Source organism: Pinus tabuliformis, chromosome Q (assembly GCF_031772625.1).
Source record: "Pinus tabuliformis cultivar Carrire ecotype Pingquan chromosome Q, CPIR1, whole genome shotgun sequence".
Classification (NCBI taxonomy): Eukaryota; Viridiplantae; Streptophyta; class Pinopsida; order Pinales; family Pinaceae; genus Pinus; species Pinus tabuliformis.
This window is the reverse complement of record NC_142296.1, coordinates 28497541-28517279: the sequence shown is the minus strand read 5'-3', so window position 1 is coordinate 28517279 and position 19739 is coordinate 28497541.

Genomic DNA, 19739 nt, shown 5'->3' with positions numbered 1-19739 from the left:
ACTTCATCCATGATGTAACTAAAGAAATGAACCGACAAAGTAGGCTGGCACTGTTTAGAGGAGGACATGTGGCCACTCCTCGAGCACTGATGATGTCTCCGAACAGGGAACTCCAAGCGTAGCTGCAGAAGGTGAATCGATAGAGGCAGAAGAGGAACCAAATAGTCTTGGAATTGATGGCCTAAAAGCCATGAACAGAGATAGAATACACAGAGTTAGTCAATCGAAGTCGAGAGATGGAGAAGTGGAACAGTGAAACTCGAGAGGAGGACTGAACACAGAGAGACAGAAATAGAGAAGAAGGCAGTAAAGCAAAGCAGAAAGAAGACAGAGGGCCGAGCTGACTAAAGGCAGCATCAAACACCAAAGAGCTTGAAGATTCAAGCCATCCCATAGAGGATTTGTTTGGGCTGAGTACCACATTGGGCTCTCCACTGTAGACCAGAAGGTCACAGAGCTCGTAGGAAGAAGTCTGTGTACTCAAGTGGCTTAGGGAATCCAAGAACCACCCTGCCAAGCAAATCTGCTTCAAGAGAACTCTCATTGAGTCCCTACATTGTAATATCTCTGCTTAAAGACACAATAAAACAAGGCCACCACTGAAAGCTGGACCGGAGATGTAGCCTTGGAGAATAGGGTGAACACCTTATTAAATTTCTTGTGTCTTGTGTTTGCTTACTGTATTTCTCTGCTGTCTTTCCATTTAAATGACTGTGTATTGGCAATCTGATCGATCCGTTGCTTAAATAACACAGAACACACACCAGCACATGAGTTTGTAATACCTTTAATTAATAAATCTTCAACTGATGTCACTCATAGGGTGAATATCAGATCAAGTGGTATGAAAGCTCTAGGTTGTAAGGTTAGATAAGTTTGTGTTGGTTTAGCTATGAATGCTCACTAGATCAAAGCTCAAATTAGGAGAAAGAGAGTTGGTGGAAACTAATCCTGAAATTGGGAGAGTCTATCCTTGGAAGACAATGTCAGAGGAAGGTTCTGCAGGGCCAGACCCTCAATTCATAGAAAGTTTCCTAGCTATAAAGTCTATGGAAGAAGAAATGTATAGGGACTTTAGAAAGCATAAGGTGGAAGATTCATCATGTTCTAAACAAGATAAAGAAGAAGATGAGCCTCACTTCCATGACCACTCCAAAGGAAAGGGGAAAGAGGAAAGCTTTCTCACACCTCCTAATAGCCCTGTGCATAATAAGAAAGCATTTTTAATCAAGTTAGATGTTAAATTTGATTTGCCTATATATGATGGAGAGATAAATGCTGAAAAGTTGGACAATTGGATTACAAAAATTGATGTGTATTGCAGGGTACATAACATAGACTCAGGCAAGAGTAAGATTCAGTTGGCAAGCCTACGTCTGGGAGGCGCTGCCTTGGTTTGGTGGGAAGGCAGAACCCAAGCTGATATGAAAAGACATGGCAAGACCATCTATGTTTGGAGTGAATTTGTTGCCGCAATCAAAAATCAGTTCTATCCATTGGCCTATGTAGAGTCTTAAAGAAGGTATGTTTTGATGGTTATTTCAGTATCTTTTTCATTAGGATATATAAACCTTTCTGCATTTTAAACTTAGATAATAACGAAACACGTGAGGTTAATAGGAAAAACTGATAATTGTCGTTCCTACGTGCAGGAAGGAGGAAAAGCAGAAATTAGCCATCTCAAAGGGAAAGATGGAGAGGAGCTAACTGCTGTCCCTTTGACAGGAAACCGTAAACAGACCAGATCAAAACGGACCAACCCAGAAAAAGAAATGGAGATACCAGCTCGGAGAAGAAAAGGAAAGAAGTGACTCAGGGTTAATGATTCTGCGAATCCCTCAGGATCTTAGATCCTGAGGGATCGCTATTTTATCTATTTTCTGTATCTAGATATCTCCGTCATCATCCTTATATAAGAGATAGCATTGTTGGCTATAGGGGGGTTTTCTGTTGTAATTCCTTTTTAACAGATCAAGACTATGATCTTTATGTCCTGTTAAGACTTGCTTTGCTGTAAGTTTATTTCATGCATTAATACAGACTTGGTTACTCTTTTATCTTTGATCTTGGATCAATCTTAAGCGGTGTACCCCTGGAGGCTAAGGGACCGGCCCTGGAGGACACTTTCTCTTGTACCATTACGCGTGGTTTCTGTGTGGTTTGTTCATAGGCGTAATCTAGTAACCTGTTGTGTTTTATGAACATTATATTACATGCTCTGTTGTGTTTAACTTGTTTAATGTTCTTGCAAATTGAAGCCTTATATTGACACTGTATTATGTTACCAATTCATTAAAGTGTTGATTAATCTCTACAGGATATTATCACTCCAGTACAGAGTTCATTGTGATTGTGTTTTAGCATTATGATAGTTATCTTGAGAAGTCTGATTTCAGATGATTATTGAATGTTACTGTTTATATCTTGAGATGCAATCGCATGCATTTATTTAGATCAATAACAGAAGTAGATTGAGCACGTTGTGTTTCTAGGGTTGTAATTATTTTGAGACTGTAGGATTGATGTTTTGATTGGAGTGGTTAGATAGAATCGTAGCTTGATGAACTTGGGTATTGCTTATTCCAATTGATGTTCCATTTAGTTGCTGTTCCATTTCCGAATTGCTGTTCCATTTAGTTGTTGTTCCATTTCCGAATTGCTGTTCCATTTAGTTGATGTTCCATTTCAATTGCTTTTCAAGATTGCTGATTTGTTGTTTCATTTACTTGCCATTTCTTAAGGACAGACTCAGGCTGTAGTGAGTGTCAGCATCTGCTATTTGACTCCCAGACCTATGATCTACTCCCATCAGCTATGAAAGGGATGGGTTATTGCTACTGAACCCTTGGCTGATGTACTGTTCTATTTCATCGCTATTTCCTTTACTTGCCGTTTCATTTATATTCATCAAGGACGATCTCAGGTTGTAGTGAGCCCCAGCATCTGCTACCTAGCTCCCAGACCTCGGATTTGTTCTCATCAATTATGAAGAGGATGGGTTATTGCTACCGAACCTTCGACTAATGCAATGCTTGGTGTGATTTAGCCTTTTGAAGTAGTTAAGTTGTAGACATGCAGCCATTTACTTTTGTAGCCTTTAAGTAGCTGTACTACGAGCATTACTCTGACAAGTGCTAAGCCTTAGACTGAGACACTCTTTTGAAATAGCAAGACGTTCCCAGATTGACATTCTAATGTGAGGTAACTAGAGGTGAAAGAGACCCTTTTTATAGCTCTACATTTTGGCGCCGTTGCCGGGGAAAGAGTGTAGCCATTTGTCTTTTTCAGGGTAGTGTACGAACCTGCTAAGGAAGAATTGGGTTTTGAAAACGGAAGGTAAGAACCTACGTATGGAGCATGTAAAAGCCCTGCTCCTTTGCCCGCTTTCCTGCAGATTTGCTGCTATCTGCTTAAGAAAAATTTAGTATTTAAATCGAGTGCATGACTAAGCAGAAAAAGCCGGAGAAAAATCCCAAACCTTTGCCGAAGCTAGAAAAAGCTAAGGGGCCGGTGACCCTTGGTCGAACAACATTCATAGACGAAATCTATAAGAAATCCGAATCTCAGCCTTCAGTAGGACCTAGGAAAGTTATTTCCAGACAGCCTACTAGCTCCCTTCAGGCCACAGGTTTACCATCTGTAGCCTTTGCTGAGGTGCATAGTCAAACTAACGAACATGATTTTCAAGGAATTGAAAATTCTATTTCAGAATGATTGCAAGAAGGGAATTTTAGTAATCTTTGTGAAGGAGAAGGGGAAACAGGGGAGATTAGAGAGTCGAGATCTCCTCCTAGGATAACTCAGCCATTGAATAGCCCAGACAAAGGAAGTGCGGTAAAAATTATTATTGAAGAGATCCAATCCCCTCAGATAGAAATTCCAGATAGAGGAAGTGCTATTAAAACTAATCCTGTCAAAGCCATTCCTGCTCAACCAAGGAACACTCTTCTAGATATTCTGGAAGGTTATTGGCATATATTTGACCCAATGGCTCAAAATCCACCAAACACCCAAACCTCTACATTACAATACCCCATAGTGGATTCTGCGGCAAATGCCCCCATGAAAGCAATTCCCCTTCAACATATCCCTACATTTCACGGACTTACATCAGAAGACCCGGATGCATTTTTATTTGAATTTGATGTACTATGCAGGGGATATGACTACACCATTGAACCCCAGAACTAAAACTATTTCCCTCGACCCTGAAAGGGGCTACTTTAAGATGGTTTATGGGATTAGGTGGTGGGGTTATAAATAATTGGGAACAAATGAAGGAATCTTTTCTAAAAAAATATCAAGATTATTGTAGGTTTAGAGAACTAAAAGATGAAATATTCCAGATGGTGGCTAGACCAAGCGAAACATTAGAAGAATATGTGGAGCATTTTTAGTATAATTTGCAAAGATCTCCCTATGCATCATCACGCTTACCCGATAATGTGTTAAAAACAGCATTAATAAGAGGCATGAAAGAACAATGGATTGAAACATTAAACATTATGGGAAAAGGGGATATTTATCAGGAAAATTTTGCTAACATAATTGATCTATGTATCAGGAGTTCGAGAGGCAGTACACGAATCAAACCAGCAGAACATGATCGGTTTGCAAGAGAAAACAAAATTTCATCAGAAGGAGTAACGCGGGCTGAAATCGGAAATTTATTGGAAAACTTTAAAACTGATATACTAGGAACACTGACTACACAATTGGACGTTTTGCAGGCCAAGCAAAAGCAAATGGAGGCAGAACAAAATTTAGCTATCTTCTGCCCCAGATGTAGGAAGAAGCATAGCCATAAGGAATTCCCACTAGATGCAGTCCAAGCATGTGCCATTTGTACAAAGGATCATTCGACAGAAAGTTGTCCCTCACTACCTGGACTAAAAGCAGTATATAAGGAGGCAGAAGAAGAACCAGAAACGGTGTATATGCTCAACCAGCGTCGTCAGTGGCAGCCGTGACAAACTGGTATGTTTTCAGATCCAACTTCTTCTTTTCAGTATCCCCAGTATAATGGTCAATAGTATAATACATGGCAAAGCCAATTTCAGCCCCCATTCCCAAACTGGTCACCACAGTCATATCCTTCTGTTAATCCATGGCTAAATCAGACGAGTCAATCCGGTTGGTCGAATCCTCCTTATCCCCCACCATATTGGAAAAACAACCCATATCCTCCACAATGGACTCCCCCTACTTCACAAAGTTCAGCCTGGCAGAATAACTGGCAGAGACCAACAAATCAGCCAGTAGGAAATGTCCCTCTCCCTCAACCTACACTGCTAGCTTTACAGCAAAATCCCCAGGCTAATCTGAGACCGCAACTCCCAGCCAAGCCCAATCCCAATCCAAATAACAGAACGGTCCAAGCACTCCAAATTTTAGAAACACCAGAAGAAGGACCTGATCTGAGGGAGTGCAATGATCTTCAGTTAAGATCTGGGCATATTATCCAAACAGAGGGAAATAAAATAGTTCAGATTGAAGATTAGTTACCTAGAGAACATCTATCACAAGAAGAGGATGTGAATAGACAGCAAACTCATAATCAAGAAACCACATCCTCTCCCCCGTTCCCAGAACGTTTAGTCATACCTCGACCGATACAACAACCTAATTTTGACATTCTGGGAGAATTACAAAATTTGTACATAAAAATTCCATTCCTTCAGGCCATTCAAGACATCCCGATATACGCAAAAACTATTAAAGAATTATGCATAAAAAGGCCAAGGAGGAATATAATAGATAATCCAAGAGTTCAAGTAGTCGGTACTTTATCTGACCTATTGTCAGGAAAGGAAACACCTATTAAGTATGAGGACCCAGGAAACCCAATAGTAACTGTTCAAATTTATGGTCAAACCCTAACCAATGCCTTAGTTGATCTTGGAGCTGCAATCAATATATTGACAACTGCTACTTGCCAAAAGCTAGGCATTACATCTGCAGAACCTACCTCAACTCTGCTAGAATTGGCCGATCGGTCTGTGGTTAGGCCGGAAGGCATACTGCATGATGTCATGGTCTTGGTTGACTCATGGGAATACCCAACTAATTTTCCGATAATAAACCCTAAAACCCGACTTGATGGACATCCATTGATCTTAGGAAGACCTTGGCTCGCTATCGCCGATGCCTATATCGGATGTCGGCAAGGGAACATGATTATAACCAAGGGGGCGGATATCAAGAATTTAGTACTATATCCCCCAGCGCAGCCAAGTATCACTATAGTTAAGACTAATAGGCACCCTGTATCATATCTTACCGACAACATCAGATCTCCATTAAATATACAAGAAGCACTAGAGTTCAAAGACCAAACAGAAGATGATGCCATCAGTAATTTCATTAGTCAAATTGAACTCACATCTCGTACCCAGTGTCATATGATAAAAGCAGCATTTGATAACGAAGTAGAAGAGGAACCTCTGAAAGATGCACATGATCACACAATCCCTATCACTTCAGTTGCACATAGTAAAATTGTGGAAATCGAACCTGGAAAGACCTTAAACATTAACGCCGACCTTACACCCGAACAAGAAACAAAAATCATCTATGTTTTAAGAAAATATAAAGAAGCATTTGCATGGGATTACCCTGATATGAAAGGAATTGACCCACAGTTATATACACACCACATCTACATAGAAAATGATGCAAGACCTGTTAGGCAGCCTCAGAGAAGACTAAACCCTCACCTAAAAGAAGTAGTAAAAGCTGAGCTTCAAAAACGTTTAGATGTTAACTTCATCTACCCTATCTCTGATAGTAAATGGGTCTCCCCGCTTGTGGTGGTACCGAAAAAGAATGGGAAGTGGAGGATCTGCGTGGAATACAGTGAGCTAAATAAGGCAACGCAAAAAGATTACTTTCCTTTCCTATTCATCGATCAAGTATTGGACACTTTGGCAGGGAAGAAATTCTTTTCTTTTCTCGACGGCTTCAGTGGGTAGAACCAAATACAAATTACCCCTGAAGATCAGGACAAAACTACTTTTACTTGTCCTTGGGGAACATTCGCCTATCGAGTTTTACCTTTTGGTTTATGTAATGCCCCTGCCACATTCCAAAGGGCTATCCTTAGCATTTTTGCAGATCTAATAAATGAAGGGCTGGAAGTATATATGGACGATTTTACTCCATACGAAGATGAGTTTGATCCAGCATTGGAGACACTAGAAAAAGTCCTACAACGTTGCATAGCTACCAGGCTTTGTTTAAGCCATGAAAAATGTTACATGATGATGACAGAAGGACTTATTTTAGGACATTACATTTCAGCAGCTGGCATTCAGGTAGACCCAGCCAAAATCCAAATACTTTTGCTTATTCCTACTCCTACTACTCAAACAGAGGTACGTAGCTTTCTTGGATTCTCTGGTTATTACAGGAGATTTATAGAACATTATTCACGTATTGCTGCACCATTGTATGCATTAACGGGTAATATTGATTTCTTTTGGACAAAAAAATGCGAACATGCCTACAACGATCTGAAGAAGCTCATATCTACAGCCCCAGTTCTTCGGGGACCAAATTGGGACTTGCCATTCCAAATATCATCTGATGCCTCAGATACAGCCATTGGAGCGGTCCTTGGACAGGAGGAGGATAGAAAACCATATGCAATTTATTACATTAGCAAAAATCTATCCCCTGCTGAATTGAATTATACTGTCACTGAAAAAGAATTTCTAGCTGTTATACATGCTATCAATAAATTCAGACATTACATTACTGGATATCCTGTTATCCTATACACAGATCATTCTGCTATAAAATATTTAGCAAATAAGCCTGTCACAAATGGCAGAATAACTAGATGGCTGATTTTATTGCAGGAATTCGATATTACAATCAAGGACCGACCCGGGAAAGAAAACCCGGTAGTTGATTTCCTCTCAAGAGTGCCAAAACCAGTCGATGCAGCAGCAGTTGAAGATCAGTTTCCAGATGAGCATCTCTTTGCCATTGCTGTTCAAACACCTTGGTATGTGGATGTCGCCAATTACCTAGCAGTAGGTAAGTTACCAAAACATCTAACCCCTAATGAGCGAAAACAGATTGTCCAACGAAGTACTAGATTTTCCTGGATTGGGGGTTATTTGTTTCATACAGGGGCAGACATGCAAATCAGAAGATGCGTTAGACAAGATGAAATTTTTGATATATTGAAAGCATGCCATGACCAACCATGTGGTGGACATTTCGCTGATCGTAGGACTGCACATAAAGTATTACAATCAGGGTATTATTGGCCCACAATTTTTAAAGATGCAAAGAAATTCGTCCAAGCATGTGACAGTTGCCAGAGAGTGGGACGCCCTAGTCATTCAGATGAGATGCCATTGAAACCATAGTTAGTCATCAAACCATTTAAGCGTTGGGCTCTTGATTTCGTGGGACCAATCAACCCACCATCAAACCAAAAAACATACATTTTGGTGGCAACAGAGTATGTCACCAAGTGGGTTGAAGCAGAGGCCTTGCCCGGAGCTACAAAAGAATTTGTTATACAGTTCCTGCTCCATCTATTTGTGCGCTATGGCCTCCCTAGAGAAATAATTACAGATGGAGGGCCACAGTTTGTTGGGAACAGAATAGCGGCAAAACTCAATAATTATCATGTTCAACATAAAATTACCACCCCATATCACCCACAGGCAAATGGGCAAGTAGAAAGCAGTAACAAAATAATAGAGACGATTCTAACAAAAACAATTGCATCACATAGACGCGACTGGGCAGCCAAACTACCAGAAGCACTGTGGGCTTATAGAACAACATGGAGAAGCACTACTGGTCACTCACCTTACCAGATAATGTTTGGAAAACAACCTATCTTTCCTATAGAATTTGAAATCCAGACATTACGAACAGCACAACAAGTTGGTTTAGATTTAACTGAGGCACAGACTAATCGACTACAACAGATTAATGAGCTGGATGAAATTAGGCTCTCTGCACTTCAACACACTACTCTGATACAACAGCAGAGAGCTAAATGGCATGATGCTCTCATTAAAAACAGAGTCTTCCATGAAGGAGACTGGGCTCTTTTGTATGACTCTAGATTTCAGGACTTCCCCGGGAAACTTCAGACTCGTTGGTTGGGACCATATGAAATTCAGAAAGTGCATGACAATGGGACCCTTATCCTGACTACTATCGATGGTTCTGGATATACCTTCAAGGAAAACGGCCATCAAGTCCGTCTCTATCGCAAACCACTTACTCGGTAGTCCTTCTGCCAACAACTACGCCAAGATTCAGATATGGAGATCTTAGGGGAGGCAGACAAGTCTTCCTCGCATGTAACTCACTAAAAATCTACTTTTCTTTATAATTTGTATATAACTTATCGAATTATTTTTGTACATATTTTTGCAGTATGTTTTGTTATTTCTGCTGTTCCTTTTCCAAAAGGAACAACACTTTTGATTTATGCTGTTCCTTTTCCAAAAGGAACAACACTTTTGATTTTTGTTGTTCCTTTTCCAAAACGAACATCACTTTTGATTTCTGCTATTCCTTTTCGAAAAGGAACAACACTTTTGATTTCTGTTGTTCCTTTTCCAAAAGGAACAACACTTTTGATTTATGTTGTTCCTTTCCCAAAAGGAACAACACTTTTGATTTCTGTTGTTCCTTTTCAAAAAGGAACAGCACTTGTGATTTTTGCTGTTCCTTTTCCAAAAGGAACAACACTTTTGATTTGTGCTGTTCCTTTTCCAAAAAGGAACAACACTTGTGATTTTTGCTGTTCCTTTTCCAAAAGGAACAACACTTTTGATTTCTGCTGTTTCTTTTCCAAAAGGAACAGCACTTTTGATTTTTGTTGTTCCTTTTCCAAAAGGAACAACACTTTTGATTTTTGCTGTTCCTTTTCCAAAAGGAACAACACTTGCAACTTACGATTTTTGCGGTTCCTTTTTCAAAAGGAACAACACTTGTGTGTTTTTGCTGTTTCCAAAAGGAACATCACTTTTGATTTCTGCCGATCTTTTTTTTTTTTAAAAAGGGGAATGGCATTTCCTTGAAATTACTGTTTCTTTCTCCAAATGAACAACATCTGTGAACTGTTGTTATGACCTTCCTTGAAAGGAACATTACTCATACGATTGTGAAACAGCTTGGTCCCTCTACTCCAAATTAAGGATGTTTATTGCTGATGTTCTTTCAAGTCTTTTGGAATACGGCTATACATTTATGTGATTAAAGCAAAAACGCAGCATACGGAAATCAGCAAATCATAAATCGCTATCTTTATAAGAAACTACCCTGAGTTGGTGAAAGGATGTGGAGAAAGACATGCTTATTTATCATCTTTTGCTGCCATTATTCTACTAACTTCGTTCTGATTGGTTATCTATATTATGATGGTTCCTTTTCTTTAATTATCATATGGCAATAGGATCAAAAGATCTGTACCTTTCTATTGGGATATTAAGACTTCTTCCACCATTCCTACTCTTAAGGAGTGTTGAACCACTCTTTGTGCATAAACAGGAAAGGCTCTCTATTAAAAAGAAGCAAAACAGAGTTTCTAAAAACTGTCAAATTGCAGGATAGGAAGTCTCATTACGAGCTGGCCTACCATGATCATCAGGATGGAAGCGAAGTGGCATTCCCATTAGGGCCACCACACCTGGGAAATGGTCCAAAAGGTATACCAAACAAATAACCCTTGGAACAGGAGGTCTCACCACGAGCCGGCCTGCCCACTATTCGCTCCTTCCTCGTGAATGGCATTATGACTAACTGGTCACCAAGCCAGCATAGTGGCCTACATTTTGACATTACACAAACGCTTCCTTGCATACACAAAGGACTATGGTTCCAGGGGTGAAACAAACAACTCTGCCAAGGTTATGGACACCTGTCGGCAGCAGAGCACTGTTAATGGTATTGAAGTCGTATGTTTACACCAATAGGTAAGAAGATTACATCCTTTTGCTTCTTATGCTGTGATAATTAAATTATATAATATTACCCAACCATATAGCGCATGACTATATATCATCCCCAATCATTACGAAGCTACTAATAGTGACCGCATGAGACCTTCTATTTATGGCAAATGTCTTATCCCCGAACTTCCATCAAATCACCGCAGCCCCATAATATTAAAAGCGATCTAAATTTTTACCTCGATTTTAGTATTAGGCTGTTTTTGGCAAACATGTCATATATCCATAAGCTGTTCCATAAAGACCTCGCGGCAGAACAGACGCTGCTCCTTTATTTGACGGCTGGGACAACCTATCACATTACGGGGGGGGGAGGTAACCTCATCATTCCCCAGAGTACGTGTCAGTCTGTTATTTGAAAAATCTTGTACTCAAGCACGGCATGGCTCAACGGTATGATCTTTTTCTATTTTTGTTTTCTTCTGCATGAGCTGACGTTCGAAGTTATTTCCATTGCATACGCTGTTGCATTTAAATTTGAACGAGGAATACGCTGCCAGCTTCTCTACGCTTCAACAAACAACTGCTGTTCCTTTGAAAATTGGCAGTGAAACTATGGGAGGAAGGTCAGTCTGCTGAGAACCGCAAACATTAACTGTTTCGGCTGCAGCCCGAAGAATCCTGAAAAGAGCAGGATGGTTGACCTATTTCAACCGCCTGAAGGAGTCTAATGAAATAGTAGCAAGAGAATTTTTACAGAACTTACAGGAAGAATACTCCATAATAAGAGGAAGGTGAATAGAAGTCACCAACGACATAATAGCAAGAGTCACGGGACTACCGGCCACGGAACCAGTATGGACAATAAAGAAGGAAAGGCTGCAGAAGATTTTGGAAATCATTCAGGACGAGGGCCAGAAGTTGACAATCCGAGGAAAGGGGGTGCTACCAGCAACGCTAGGAGAGCCATGGGCATAATTGGCAAAAATCATCCAAAGTTACATCACTTGTGAAGGCAGAAAAGACGTGGTAAGACCACGACATCTTAAACTCCTAGCTGTCTTAAAACAAAAATGTTCTGTGAATTTGCCTGCATTGTTGAATTCTCTATTGCATGATGCCGCACGAAGTATGAAGAAGGCATAGCACGTAGAATCAGTTATTAGCCACCACGGATTAATTCGCTTGATAGTAAATTACAGTCTCACCCAGCAGCAGAGCAGCTGGGAAGAACTAATTGCTATTATCAATAAAGGGACGGCCACATCTAGATGCCCGAAAAAACGAAAGTGAGCTGATAACACACCCCAACGTTCAGAGAAACGAAAACAAGACACTTGCACAGAAGTGCAACCTGAAAAACAATCTGAAAAACGACCCGAAAAGCAGAAACATGATGCTAGTACACCCGAACAGCCACAAAAACGTAGAAAGTCAGCAACGCTCGCAGGGCTACAAGGAGGGCTGGAGAAGCCCCAGGCAAGCACGAGCCAGGGAATAGAAATTGAATATGAGTAGTCTGCAGAAACAGAAGCAGAAGAAGAAAGCAGCAAGGAAACAAAGTAGTCTGCAGAGACAGAAATGGAAGAAGAAGACACCGAGGAAGAAGAACAGTCTGCAGAAACAGAAACGGAAGAAGAAGACGTCGAGGGAGAAGAGCAGTCTGCAGAGGCAGAAACAGAAGAAGGAAAGGAGGAGCCAGAGCAATATGTAGGGAGAGAAGAAGAACAAGATGAGCAGACTGAAGAAAAAGGAGACGAAAAGAAAGAAGTTGAGCAGTTCGAGCAGGAGGAAGGAATGGAATAGCAGGAGGGGAGCCCATTACAAGACCCGTTAAGGGAAGATGAATTGGCCGACATTCTGGCCAATATGGGCGAATATGGCCAACCCCTGAGTCCATCAAACCTCCATGCCGAAGAGAAAACCCAGGAGGAAGATGCACCCGAGGAATTGCATGAAGAAGAGGCAGAAATAGAAAACTCGCCCATTCATAATGAGAAGATATTAGAAAATGTTGAGCAGGAACAACCCGTTCCTAGTCAGAAGCCACCAGAAGAAAGTCTGGAGGAAATAAGGGTAGAAGAGGAATCGACCCAAGAAATAACGGAGCCAAGTAAGGTTCTTACCCCGGAACAGTTACCTCAGGAAGAAAATCAGGAAGCCAGCCACAATCCAAACCGCAGCGAACAGCCTGCTGTTCCTTCGGAAGAGATGATGGAAATAAGGGAATTACGAAGGGAAAAGTGAACATTGTTGAACATAATAGCCCAGCTTCACCAGCAGATTAGGATTCTAAAAGCAAGGCAAAGGGTGAAGGGGACTTCAAGAAGAAAAGGTTTGACCACACCAGTAAGGCCCCTTAAGGGCAGGAGGCGGAGGACCAGAAGCCGTCCCACTGCTCAAGACCCTGACAGAAGCCAAACTGCTGTTCCAAATGAAGCTGAAAAACAAACTGTTGTTCCATTTGAAAAGGAACAGCAGTGGGCTGGAGTTCGTGTTAAAATTGAAAAGGATGATAAGATGGTTCAGACGGAGGCACCACCATTGGGAGTAATAAGGGTTCTGAACTCGAAGCAGCGTAATAAGAAAGTTCAAGTAAAGCTCCCGGCCTCCACGAATGCATGGAAGAAGGACCCAAAAACAAGAACCCTCCACAAACATTTGAAGCAGGCCCAGCAAGAAGCAGAAAAGCTCAGGGAGCAAATGGTCCCCCGAGAAAAATATGAAGAATTACAGCAGCAGCTAAGGAACGTCAACTTATCTGAAAGCCAAGCTTTCGAAGGATGGCGAAGGGAACAAGAGAAAGTTGCCAAGGTAACCCATAGATTAGATGTAGTTATCAAACAAATGGATACCTTGTGTTCTTTATATAATGACGTTCTAGCATGTAGAGCCCCTGCCAAAAATTATGCCCTATTTTTAATGGAGGGGTATTTACAATTGAAAATAAAGGTTGTCAAAGCAGGCACTCCTATACAAATTAACACTATGGATGATTTCATAAACTGTTGTAAAAATTACGGGGTGAAAGTGCAGAGATTATTATCTGAATTTTACTTGCATAACCTTATACTAGAACAAGAGACTGAATTGAACCCAGGCCCTTTTGTTGGGGACATTCAATTGCAAGCATTTATCTCATTTGCAGTTAATCAAATTAAATGGCTCAAAGCTTATAACGCCTTTCAAAAACAAGAGAACGGATTAGATCTTTGGGTAAGAGCCGAGCCTAGGGATCCAGCGCAGTTATGGAGGAGTCATAGAAATCTTATGAGGGCTCCAGGAGTGATTGAAGCGCTAGGACCCATGCACGAGGCAATCATTCGGCTGGGACTTGAATACTTTTCCTCTATTAAGGACCCTACCATTGATGCAGCTAAATTTCGATATCAAGTATCTAATCCGAATATTCAGTTCAGAGAACCGTTTAAATATGAGAACTTTAAACTTGCTGCTAGCCGTTTTCCCCTCTATGGCGAAATTTTTTTGAGAGCAGGGCCATCCTGGTTAGGATATAGGTTTTGAAGTCCAATCATTTGGCATCCAACACCCGGATACCAAGCCCTATATGAGATGCCTGAGGGTCAGATAGGCCACTTCTTTGATTATTTAGTTTCGCATCACGGCTGTAGACCCTCACATGAGATTCTATCTCCAGCTTACTCACTCACTGCATTGCATATCAACTACAATGTTTTCATGAGGTCATGAAAAAGGGTAAGTTGGGGGGTGTGTAGAGTCTCAAAGAAGGTATGTTTTGATGGTTATTTCAGTATCTTTTTCATTAGGATATATAAACCTTTCTGCATTTTAAACTTAGATAATAACGAAACACGTGAGGTTAATAGGAAAAACTGATAATTGTCGTTCCTACGTGCAGGAAGGAGGAAAAGCAGAAATTAGCCATCTCAAAGGGAAAGACGAAGAGGAGCTAACTGTTGTCCCTTTGACGGGAAACCGCAAACAGACCAGATCAAAACGGACCAACCCAGAAAAAGAAGCAGAGATACCAGCTCGGAGTAGAAAAGGAAAGAAGTGACTCAGGGTTAATGATTCTGCGAATCCGTCAGGATCTTAGATCCTGAGGGATCGCTATTTTATCTATTTTCTGTATCTAGATATCTCTTTCATCATCCTTATATAAGAGATAGCATTGTTGGCTATAGGGGGGTTTTCTGTTGTAATTCCTTTTTAACAGATCAAGACTATGATCTTTATGTCCTGTTAAGACTTGCTTTGTTGTAAGTTTATTTCATGCATTAATACAGACTTGGTTACTCTTTCATCTTTGATCTTGGATCAATCTTAAGCGGTGTACCCCTGGAGGCTAAGGGCCCGTCCCTGGAGGACACTTGCTCTTGTACCATTACGCGTGGTTTCTGTGTGGTTTGTTCATAGGCGTAATCTGGTAATCTGTTGTGTTTTATGAACATTATATTACATGCTCTGTTGTGTTTAACTTGTTTAATGTTCCTGCAAATTGAAGCCTTATATTGACACTGTATTATGTTACCAATTCATTAAAGTGTTGATTAATCTCTACAGGATATTATCACTCCAGTACAGAGTTCATTGTGATTGTGTTTTAGCATTATGACAGTTATCTTGAGAAGTCTGATTTCAGATGATTATTGAATGTTACTATTTATATCTTGAGATGCAATCACATGCGTTTATTTAGATCAATAACAGAAGCAGATTGAGCACGTTGTGTTTCTAGGGTTGTAATTCTTTTGAGACTGCAGGATTGATGTTTTGATTGGAGTGGTTAGATAGAATCGTAGCTTGATGAACTTGGGTATTGCTTATTCCAATTGTTGTTCCATTTAGTTGCTATTCCGTTTCCGAATTGTTGTTCCATTTAGTTGCTGTTCCATTTCCGAATTGTTGTTCCATTTCAATTGCTTTTCAAGATTGCTGATTTGTTGTTTCATTTACTTGCCATTTCTTAAGGACAGACTCAGGCTGTAGTGAGTGTCAGCATCTGCTATTTGACTCCTAGACCTCTGATCTGCTCCCATCAGCTATGAAAGGGATGGGTTATTGCTACTGAACCCTTGGCTGATGTACTGTTCTATTTCATCACTATTTCCTTTACTTGTCGTTTCATTTATATTCATCAAGGACGATCTCAGGCTGTAGTGATCCCCAGCATCTGCTACCTAGCTCCCAGACCTCGGATTTGTTCTCATCAGTTATGAAGAGGATGGGTTATTGCTACCGAACCTTCGACTAATGCAATGCTTGGTGTGATTTAGCCTTTTGAAGTAGTTAAGTTGTAGACATGCAGCCATTTACTTTTGTAGCCTTTAAGTAGCTGTATTACGAGCATTACTCTGACAAGTGCTAAGCCTCAGACTGAGACACTCTTTTGAAATAGCAAGACGTTCCCGGATTGACATTCTAATGTGAGGTAACTAGAGGTGAAAGAGACCCTTTTTATAGCTCTACAGCCTATATGCAACAAGCCATGATGAGTTGGCAAACTCTTCGACAGTTGAAAGGGAAAAGTGTGCAAGGGTATACTCAAGAATTGAGAAAGAGCGCATTGATGTTGGGTATCTCATTAGACTCACCAGAGACTCTTTTGAAGTACATTGGTGGTCTACACAGCTACATAAGGCATACCATCCTCATGTTTAATCCCACTAGTATAGATGAGGTATCTGTACAAGCTACTCATCTAGAAGCTAGAGGAAAGAAAGGAAATCCAAAATCTGGGGGACCATCCCAACCCACTGTAAGCAAGAGCAAGGAGAAAAGAAAGCAGAAGTGGAAATAAAGTAAGGCTAACACTGCACAGAAAGCCAAAGCCTCATGCACTCACTATAAAAAGGATGGGCATGATGATGAGCATTGTTGGATTCTGCATCCAGAGCTGAGACCTAAGAAGTCTGAGGGCAAGAAGAAGAAGACTGTTGCAGCTATTTAGAAAGATTTGGGGTCAGACTCGAGAGATGAAACAACTATAGCAGCCACAGGTATAAAAGGTAAGAATTCTAAAGCATCTACTAGTAATTCTGCTCAATCTATTATTGATGAAGAAAATGAGAAAAAAAGACATGAGCTTTTCCATATTCGAGTTATTTCCAAAAATAAAAAGATTGATACTTTGCTTGATAGTGGCTCACAAATAAATCTAATTTCTGAAGCAATTGTAAAGAAATTGGGATTAGCAACTTCACCTCACAAGAAACGATACCCATTAGGATGGTTGAATGATAAAGCACAACTACAAGTGACTAAACAGTGCAAACTCAAGTTTTCTTTTGGGTTAGCATTTGTAGATGAGGTTGAGTTAGACATAATTCCTTTGGATATATGTGGATTTTTTTTAGAAATTCCTTACTTGTATGATAGAAAGGCTATTTTCTATAGAGATGAGAACAAGTATCTACTTGTTAAAGATGGAATTGAATACTTTGTAAGAGCTCATAAGCTCAAGAATAATTATACTCTCATAAACTCAGGGCAGATGAAAAGAATGATAAATTCATGCAAACAATTCTTACTAATGGTTGTAAAGGAAAAGAAACCTGATAAAACCAATGTATTTGAGGGCTGTAATTCTGAATAAACAAGATGATATAGAAAAGGTTGTTTCAGAGTATGTTGTCGTGTTTCAAGAACCTAAAGGTCTACCACCCAAAAAGGGAATAGTACATGATATTATTTTGCAGCAAGATGTTCCATTTCCTAACATTGAGATGTACAGGTTGTTTGCTTTAGAGAATGCTGAAATCAAGAAGCAAGTGTAGGCGTTGCTTGAGAAAGGATTCATCAGGCCTAGCACATCACCATGTGGGTAACCAATCGTTTTGGTGAGAAAGAAAGATGGCTCGTGGAGAATTTGCATTGATTACCGAGCACTGAATAAGATAACAATAAAAAATCATTATCCCCTTCCTCGCATAGACGATCTTTTGGATCAATTGAAGGAAGTTGTTTATTTCACCAAGCTGGATTTTCATAGTGGATACCATCAGGTCAGAGTTGCAAAGCAAGATGCATGGAAGACTACTTTCAAAACAAAGCAGGGATTGTATGAATGGTTGGTTATGCCTTTTGGCTTGACTAATGCCCCTGCTACTTTCATGAGATTAATGAATGATGTACTCAGACCTTTTCTTGATGACTTTGTTATTGTGTATCTGGATGACATTTTGATTTTTAGTAAAATGTGGGAAGAACATTTAAAGCATGTTAAGCAGACATTATATGTTTTGAAAAGAGAAAAACTTTATGTTAAACTCTCAAAATGTGAATTTCGCAAAACATCTCTAAACTACTTGGGTCATACAGTAGGGGGAGGTGAATTGAAAATAGATCCCTCTAAAGTGGCAGTCATTGTGAAGTAGCCTAAACCCAGGTCTGCTACAGAAGTGAGAAGCTTCTTAGGAGCAGCACAGTATTGGAAGAAGTTCATTTCTAACTTCTCCTCAATTACATCTCCCTTACATGCTTTAACAGGATTGAATAAGGTGTTTCAATGGGGAGGAAAACATCAGAAAGCCTTCGACACCTTGAAAGAGAAGATTACTACAACACCTGTACTAGCACTGCCAGATCTACAAAGACCATTTGAGATCCAAACTGATGCCAGTGACTATGCCATGGGAGCAGTGTTGACACAGTACAGTAAAACCATATGTTATCATTCTGAGACTTTTAATCCTGCAGTAGTTAACTATCCTACATATGATAAAGAATTTTATGCATTAGTTTAGAGTGTGAAAAAGTGGAAACATTACTTAATGGGCAAAGAGACAGTAATACATACTGATCATCAACCACTTCAATATCTACACTCCCAAACTAAGTTGCAGCAATCAAGACATTACAGATGGATGGGGTTTCTACAACAGTTTCATTTAGTCATCAGATATAAAAAGGGCATACATAACAAGGTTGTAGACATGTTATCTAGACCCATTATAAATGCATCTACCATACTTAAGCATAATTTTGTGCTACATGAAAGCTACATAGAACAATATGCTCAGGATATGGATTTTAAAGATGTATATGCAACTTTGAGTCAAGGAAAAAGAGTAGAAGAATTGGACTATCATGTGAAGGACCGACTCTTATACCATTGTGGGAAACTCTACATTCCACAAACTAAGAGGATAAAGATAATTAGGGAAGCACACACTTCTCTGATATCAGGTCACTTCGGGGTAAGTAAAATAGTTGCACAGCTGCAAAGGTTCTGCTATTGGCCGAAAATGAATGAGACAGTTTCTAGTTATGTAAGATGGTGTGCCATGTGTGCTAAAAGCAAGCCCAACAATAGAAAACTAGGATTTTACACTCCATTGCCAGTTCCTTCTCACCCTTGGGAAATTGTTTCCATGGATTTTGTTGGAGGACTGCCTAAATGTAGGAAAGGTCATGATTATTTATATGTTGTTGTGGATAGGTTTAGAAAAATGTGTATTTTGATACCTTGTAGTAAATAGATAAGAACTAAACAGACTACAAAATTGTTCTTTGAACATGTATGGGTTCATTTTGGATTACCCACTTTCATTGTATCTAATCTAGAAACCCGATTTGTGGGGAAGTTTTGGTCGAGTCTGTGGGAACTGATGGACACCAAATTGAAGAAAAGCACAACTTTTCATCCACAAACAGATGGGCAGATAGAAATAGTAAATAGGACAGTGATCCAGTTATTGAGAGGTTATTGCAGCAAACATCCTAAGCTTTGGGATGAGCACTTGTGTTATGTGCAGCATGCTTACAACAGAGCCAAACACTCTTATACACAAAGATCTCCTTGAGACCTATTTTTGTTTCACACCAAGG